Source organism: Molothrus ater, unplaced genomic scaffold, assembly GCF_012460135.2.
Source record: "Molothrus ater isolate BHLD 08-10-18 breed brown headed cowbird unplaced genomic scaffold, BPBGC_Mater_1.1 matUn_MA502, whole genome shotgun sequence".
Lineage (NCBI taxonomy): Eukaryota > Metazoa > Chordata > Aves > Passeriformes > Icteridae > Molothrus > Molothrus ater.
Window position 1 is genome coordinate 4,601 of NW_023416564.1, and position 7,930 is coordinate 12,530.

Here is a 7,930-nt window from a genome sequence, read left to right on the forward strand (position 1 = left end):
GAAACTGACTTTAAAGCTGGAGTCTTTAAAAATCCACTTTATTTTTCAAGCACATTTTAATTTCAATCATGCTGAACTAGAGGAAGGCGCAATAAGCAAAGGGCACCTGTGTGGGGACAAGCAGGTCTGACTGCACTGGGACCAGGGAGCCCTGTTTTCCCTCTGGGCTTCCCAGGGTTCAGGCTGAGAGCAATGCTGAAGAGAGGCAGGAACTCAGGAGCACAAACCAAGCTCAAAAATAAAAATGTTGAGTGAAGTTCCGCCACATGTAGAGGAGTAGTTTTTAGAGAATTCCTAAAATACCCATAGGATTGACTCAAAGAGCTTGTCAATGTCTTGTTTCAACAGTCCACCATGCCCAGAGTGAAGCAATGTCCAACAGCAGCTCCATCAGGCACTTCCTCCTGCTGGCATTGGCAGACACGCGGCAGCTGCAGCTCCTGCACTTCTGCCTCTTGCTGGGCATCTCCCTGGCTGCCCTCCTGGGCAACGGCCTCATCATCAGCGCCGTAGCCTGCGGCCACCACCTGCACAGCCCATGTTCTTCTTCCTGCTCAACCTGGCCCTCAGCGACCTGGGCTCCATCTGCACCACTGTCCCAAAGCCATGCACAATTCCCTCTGGGACACCAGCACCATCTCCTACTCAGGATGTGCTGCACAGGTGTTTCTGTTTGTCTTCTTCATTGGAACAGAGCTTTCCCTCCTGACCATCATGTGCTACGACCGCTACGTGTCCATCTGCAAGCCCCTGCACTACGCGACCCTCCTGGGCAGCAGAGCTTGTGCCCACATGGCAGCAGCTGCCTGGGCCAGTGCCTTTCTCAATGCTCTGTTGAACACAGCCAATACATTTTCTCTGCCCCTGTGCAAAGGCAATGCTCTGGGTCAATTCTTCTGTGAAATCCCACAGATCCTCAAGCTCTCCTGCTCCAAATCCTACCTCAGGGAACTTGGGCTCATTGTAGTAGGTGCATCCTTAGCCTTTGTTTGTTTTGTGTTCATGGTTTTCTCCTATGTGCAGATCTTCAGGGCCGTGCTGAGGATCCCCTCTGAGCAGGGACGGCACAAAGCCTTTTCCACCTGCCTCCCTCACCTGGCCGTGGTCTCCCTGTTTCTCAGCACTGCCATGTTTGCCTACCTGAAGCCCCCCTCCATCTCCCCCATCCCTGGATCTGGCAGTGTCAGTTCTGTACTCGGTGGTGCCTCCAGCCCTGAACCCCTCATCTACAGCCTGAGGAACCAGGAGCTCCAGGCTGCAGTGTGGAGACTGACGACTGGACAATTTAAGAAACATTAAACTGCTGGGCAGTTTCTGAAAATAATTTGTAATAAAAGTTGTCTTTGATACTTCTTGTTGGTTTCAATTTGGAGCTTCTTTTTCATTGTTTTCCTTTTTTAATATTGTCCCTAAACTAAACCCATCAAATCTGCCATATCTCGTTTTTTTTTCCACACCTTCACTATGCCACAGACTGACACAGTCCAGCAAGTTTTCCTGGATATCCCCCTCTTGTTGCCTTCTCTGGAGCTGCAGCAGCAATGTCTGTGTGCAGAGCTGGGGCAGATCAGTGCTGGCCCAGCAGCTGTGCCCAGCAGCAGCAGCAGCACTTGGTGTTGCCAGTGCTGCTGCCGTGGCCCTGCCCCGCTGCCCTGGTGGCCCTGGTGTTGCTGCAGGGCCTGAGTGCTCTCGGGGCCGGGCACAGCCCTGGGGGTGGCAGTGCCGGGGCTGCAGCAGGGACAGGCCATGGGCACTGCTGGGGCAGCGCTGACGCCTCAGCCCAGGGCCTGGGGGCTCCAGGCTCCTTGCCCAGGCTCTCTCAAGAACACGGCCAGGCCAATGCTCAGCACAGAAAAGCCCCGTGAGCAGCCTCAGGCTGGCCGTGGGCAGGCTGGGGGCAAACAGCATGGCTGGGGCTCTGCAAGGGCCCTGGGGCAGACGGGAAGGAGCAGCAGAGCAGGGGCTGATCCATCCCCAGTGCGCTGCACAGCCCAGGGCAGCGTCCCAGAGCGTCCTCATGCAGCTGCCAACAACATCCCCCCTCTGCAGCCCTGGCCTCTCCCCAGCTCACACAGGTGCCCCATCCTTGCAGGCACAGACACGGCAGCACTGCCTCAGCAGCCCCTGTTTGCATTGCACACAGCAGGGGGAGCACCCCCATGCTGTTGCTGTGGGGACATGAACCTGAGGGAGCACAAATGCCATCAGCCCCTGGGCCAGCAAGGCTGGGGGACGGCAGGGAAACCACTCAGGTTTATTGTGACAAACCTTTGAGTTCACCAATTCTAACCTTCCCTAACACCACCTTGTCTGCCCTGAGCCTCCAGATTATACAACTGCAGCTCCCTCATGTCCTCTCAACCAGATTTCTCTTCCAGACCCCTCACCAGCTTTGTTGCCCTTCTCCAGACACGCTCCAGCCCCTCGATGGCCTTCCTAAATTGGGGCCCAGAACTGGACACAGCACTCGAGGTGTGGCCTGGCCTCACCAGTGCTGATGTGCAGGGGAAGAATCCCTGCCCTGCTCCTGCTGGCCACACCATTCCTGATCCAGGCCAGGAGCCATTGGCCTTCTTGCCCACCTGGGCACACTGCTGCCTCATGTCCAGCCTGCTGTCCATCAGTGCCCCAGGTCCCTTTCTGCCTGGCCGTTCTCCAGCCACTCTGTCCCCAGCCTGTAGCGCTGCAGGGGTTGTTGTGGCCAAAGTGCAGGACCCAGCACTTGGTCTTGTTCAACCTCACCTTGCTGGATTTGGGCCCTGGATCCAGCCTGTCCAGGTCCCTCTGCAGAGCCCTCCTACCCTCCAGCAGATCCACACTCACACCCAGCTTGGTGTCATCTGCAGATTTGCTGATGCTGGACTCAGTCCCCTCATGCAGATCATCAGTGCAGACATTGAAATCCACGCTGGCTGGCTCTGATCCCTGGGCCATCCTGTGGGTGCCCTGTGATGGCACTCAAGGTGATCTGTTCCATAACCTTGCCAGGCACCCAGGTCAGGCTGACAGGCCTGGAGTTCCCCAGCTCCTCCTTCCAGCCCTTCTTGGGGATGGGCTCACATTGGCACCTCCAGTGCTCTGGGACCTCCCTGCTGAGCCAGCACTGATGGTAAATGATGGAGAGCAGCTTGGGGAGCTCATCCACAGCTCCCCCATCCCCCTGGGATGGATCCCATCTGCTCCCAGAGACACCTGTGAGCATCTGAGTGGCTCAGCAGGTCCCCAGCTGCTTCCTCCTGGATTACAGGGGGGCTGTTCTGCTCCCTGTGCCCATCTACAGCTCAGGAGAACACTTGTCCTGAGGACAAGCTGTCTTATTGTTGAAAATTGAGATACACAAGGTGTTAAGCAGCTCAGCCTTTTCCTTATCTTTAGTTACTCTGTTCCCCACTGCATCCATTATCGAGTAGAGATTCTCCTTATTCCTCCTTTTGCTATTAGTTTATTTATAAAAACTTTTCTTTATTACTTTTTACAGAAGTGGCCAGGTGAAGCTCTAATTGAGCTTTCATCTCTCTACTTTTCTTTCTGCATGACCCAACAGCATCCTTAAACACTTCCTATTTTTTCTGAGTTCCCCAAAAAAGCTCATGCCCAGCCTGGACAGTAATTTTCCTCTCTGGTTCAACTTTGGCACAGAGGCACAGGCTGCTCCTTCCCCTTTAAGATTCCTTTCTTGAGGTGTGTCCATCCTTCCTGGACACCTTTTTTTTAAAGGCTGCTTCCCTTTAAAAAATCAGGACCTGATTCAGTACTCTCCAAATCTGCATCCTGAATAGGCCAAGGTCTGCCCTTTCTGATTCCAGGGTGGACGTTTTGTTCGTGCCCTTCCTTCTTTCACAGGATATTGAAAACTCGATTATTTCATGGTGGCTGTGCCTCAGGCAGCCTCCAACCACCACATCCCCCACCAGCCCTTCTCTGTTTGTGAACAGCAGCAGACAGAGCTTTCCTTGGGAGTGGGATTGTTACCAAAAATGCAGTAAAATAAAAACTCCTTAACACCAATGTAGCATTAAGAAGCAGCATTCTTTATTTGGCCAGATGCACAGGGGGATAGCTCCTCCCAAAGCTGTGCATGCTGAGTACAGGAAAGTTTCTGTTTACATTCTGTATTTTGCATACATATTCATTGATTGTCCCAGACTAAACATACATATGTGTGGAGTTGGCCCAGCTGTGACTCAGACTCAACTGGATTTTACCCCAAAACCACTGAGCGTGAGCTTCAAGCCCTGAGAATCATTTGTTTAACTTGGGGCGAGCTTGAGAGTTCCCCCAGAAGCCTTTGGTGTTATTATGCTAAGTTGTCCCAGTTCTGCTCCCCTATTGGTTACCTGTTTGCCCTAGATGGTTGTTGTTCTAGAGTGTTCCACCCCCAAGTGTATATATTGTTGTTTCCCCTTTGTCTCATGTCTTTGGATCCTGTCCCTCATACTGTGGTTGTCTTCTCCGCATTTGTTGTTTTTCACCCTGTTATTAAAGTTCTTTTTAGACAACTCCATCGAATCCGCTCCTTTTCATTTTCGCCATCCTTGCCCTGAAGTCAGGGAACCAGAGAGGTTTGTCATGGCTGCACTCACTGTGATGCATATGATAACAATTTCCCTGAAATCATTAACACATTTCCCCTCCCCTTTATCCATGTGTTCTTCTGTCCTGGGGGTCTCTCTGGTGGTCCCTGGTGCTCGTGGACCCCAATGTTCCAGTGGGCCTGGCTGAGCTGGCAGGACACTGAGGCTGGTGAATTTCAGTTCCCCTTCTCACACAATGGACATTGTGTGGTTTCTTAGGCCAGTGTGTTTGGAGAAAGCAGCAGTGTGTGTGCTCACCTGGTGTAGGCAATTTATCATCTGGTAACATGAGGTCACAGAGTGGGCTATGACACCACAGAGTGGGTTATGTGAGGTCACTGAGCAGCTATGGCATCATAGGCTGTCTCTGTGACATCACAGAGCCAGGTGTGACATCACAGGGCAGAGGACTGACATCACAGAGCAGACTATGACACCACAGAGTTGGCTGTGACATCAGAGACCAGCTGTGTGACATTAGAAAATGGGTTGTGACATCACAGAGCAGGCTGTGACATCACAGGGGGAGGGGTGGCTGTGTGACATCACAGGAGGGCTGTGTGACTTCACAGAGTGGGTTGTGGCATCAAAGACCAGCATAGTGATATCAGAGAATAAGCTATGACATCACAGAGCAGGCTGTGACATCACAGGAGGGCTGTGTGAGGTCACTGGGTTGGTCACTCTGCCCCTGACCCCCCTCACAGGTTTCCCCGAGAAGTCCAAAGCTGTTCATGCCCAGCAGGGTCCCTGTCCCCTGGTATCCCCCTGGTCCACCTGGAGCTGCAGCCTCCCCCAAGGATGTTCCACAGGATCCACCCCAAAACCTGACTCAGGGACAAGGGGCTGGGCTGTGTGACCAGGACATCAAGGACGGGGATTATCCAGGTCACTGTGGCCTGGGTTGGGTTCCCCAGGGCAGGAAAGATGTCTGGCAGCTGGAGCAGGGTCTGGGAAGGGCCTCCAAGGTGGGGCTGGAGCCCTTGGGCTGTGAGCAGAGGCTGAGGGAGCTGGGCTTGTCCAGCCCAGAGCAGGGAAGGCTGAGGGGCTCCTCATCCCAGCCTGGCAGTGCCAGTGAGGAGGGGATGGAGAACTCAGAGCCAGGCTCTTCACTGGGGGGCCTGGGGGGAGACAAAAGCCAATGGGTGGAAAGGAAAAAAGAGGGGAGATCAGCCAGGACAGGAGGAGATGAAATGAGTCAGGCTGGTTTCAGCATTTCCCAACACCAAAAGCAGCCTGACCCCATTCTCCATCCACCACTGACAGCTTTGCAAATCAGGAATTGTTCAGGCTGCTTTTCCCCCACTCCAGGATGGGCATCCTGATACAAGAGTTAAGTGTGCTTATAATTATCACAGAACCATATTTTTCTAAAATTAATTTTAGTATGGAAATCACTTGTGGATGGTGGACATGTCAGACGCTCCTGGGACGTTGCACATGGCTCAGGGAAGAGCGTGATTGTTACTGAATTGTGTCTGTTCAACCATGGTCTGTTGGCCATGAAGAGAAACTTCCTGTGCCTCTGAGTCCCACCAGTTCCTGACCCCCAAAGGACACAAACCTGGTGAGTTCTGGTTCCCACTCCAGTGGTGGCACCTGCACCTCCCTCCATCCCCAGAGCAGAGCTCCCTTGTCCCAGAAAGTCCCTGGCAATGCAGGGATGAAGGAAACAGGGCAGGCTGTGGGGATCAGGGGCAGGGCACAGCCAGGGATTTGGGGTGGTTGTGAGCCCAGGGCAGGACCCAGCCCCTGGCCTGGTGAACCTCATCCATTGTCCTGGGCCCATGGCTCCAGCCTGGCCAGATCCCTCTGCAGAGCTTCCTGCCCTCCAGCACAGCCACACTGCCACCCAGCTTGGGCTCACCTGGGAACTGACTGAAGGTGCCCTCCATGGCCTCGTCCAGATCAGCAATAAAGAGATTTCACTGACCTGGCCCCAATCCTGAGCCCTGGGGACACCCCGGGATGTGACTCCATTCCTCAGCTGCTCTGAGTGCCAGGGGTTGGATGAGGGAAATGGTGGGGAGGGGGTAGGGACAAAGTGGGATTGATTGGCAGCCATGGAGGGTCTTGATTTTCATATCTGTTCAAACTGCATGAGGAGGTGCTGGGGATCAATATCAACTGAGGATTGCTGATAGCAATCTATAAACAGGGAAAGAAAACTAAACAGGACAAAACAATTCATTATTTTGAATATAGTAGATTCACTTCGAATACACTTCTGAAGTTTGTCTAATTAACCACAGAAGAATTGAAGACTTGAATTATTCCCATGGGCTTGTCTTGTTTGGGTGTTTTGAACAAATGTGAATGGGCCTTTGTCACTGAATTCCTGAACTGAAGAGCTCAAGAAAGAAGAGACCTATGGAAAAGTAAAATTCATCACCAACCTCCAAGGTGCTGAGATCCATCCTGATCAGAGCAGGAATGAACAGAAATGGGCACAGCTTTGTGGCTGCCCCAGCTTTGGCATGGGCCCTGGGCCTGGAGCAGGAGCAGCTCTTGAGGGCCCCAAGGCCGGGGCTCTTGTGCTGCCCTGGGCAGATGGGATGGCAGCAGGGGCTGCAGAGCTCTCAGCATCTCCTGCAGAGGAGAGCAGGGCAGCCAGGGAGCCTCCTTTCCCTTGGCCAGGCACCTTCCCCCATGGTGGGGCTGAGTCCTGTGGCAGCTGCAGCTGCTGCTGTGCCCTTGCCAGGGGCTGAGGCCGTGGGGCAGTGCCCAGAGCAGCCTGGCCTGAGCAGAGCTGTGGGGCCAGAGCCGGCTGGGCTGGGCTGGGCTCAGAGAGGCCCTTGGTGCTGCCCAGAGCTCAGGGCAGCTGGCAGAGCTTGCAGGGAGCTGGGCTGGGCTCAGAGAGCCTGGCCCAGAAACCATCAGTGTCCATCTCAGCCTGGCTGAGCGTGCAGGGGCCAAGAAGAGCAGCCCAGGCTCTGCAAGTTCTCTGGGTGGGAGCTGAGCTTGTGAGCCCTGAGCCCTGCCCAGTGCTGGGGCTGCACCTCCAGCTCCAGAGGAGATGGGACAGATGGGAGCAGAGACAAATCATTCCTGCTGCATTCTTTCTTGTGTTTGCCTTTACAGGTGACCTGGATCCATATGTAGAGGAGGTGTTTTGTGTCAGATAACACTGGTAGAGTGAGAAGAATAATATTATGTAACTGAAAATAATATTTCATGCATAATACACAATGAGGGAAAAAAGACACAAATGATCAGGAGAGCATCTGAGTTTTTCAGAGGAGGAGAGACTCATTGATGTTCCAGTAGTCAAAGCTGTTCAAATAGTTTCCTCAGGGCTTCCTTGAGATGAAAGGTGACCACCAGAAGCCAAGGCGAGCCAGAGCTCTCTGTCCTGG

General features: G+C 53.5%; 1 pseudogene; it reads left to right on the forward strand.

Annotated features, from left to right (window-relative positions):
- Window positions 1–485: 485 nt before the first annotated feature.
- On the forward strand, window positions 486–7,676 carry LOC118700978 (olfactory receptor 14C36-like; annotated as a pseudogene).
- The last annotated feature ends 254 nt before the right edge of the window (window positions 7,677–7,930 follow it).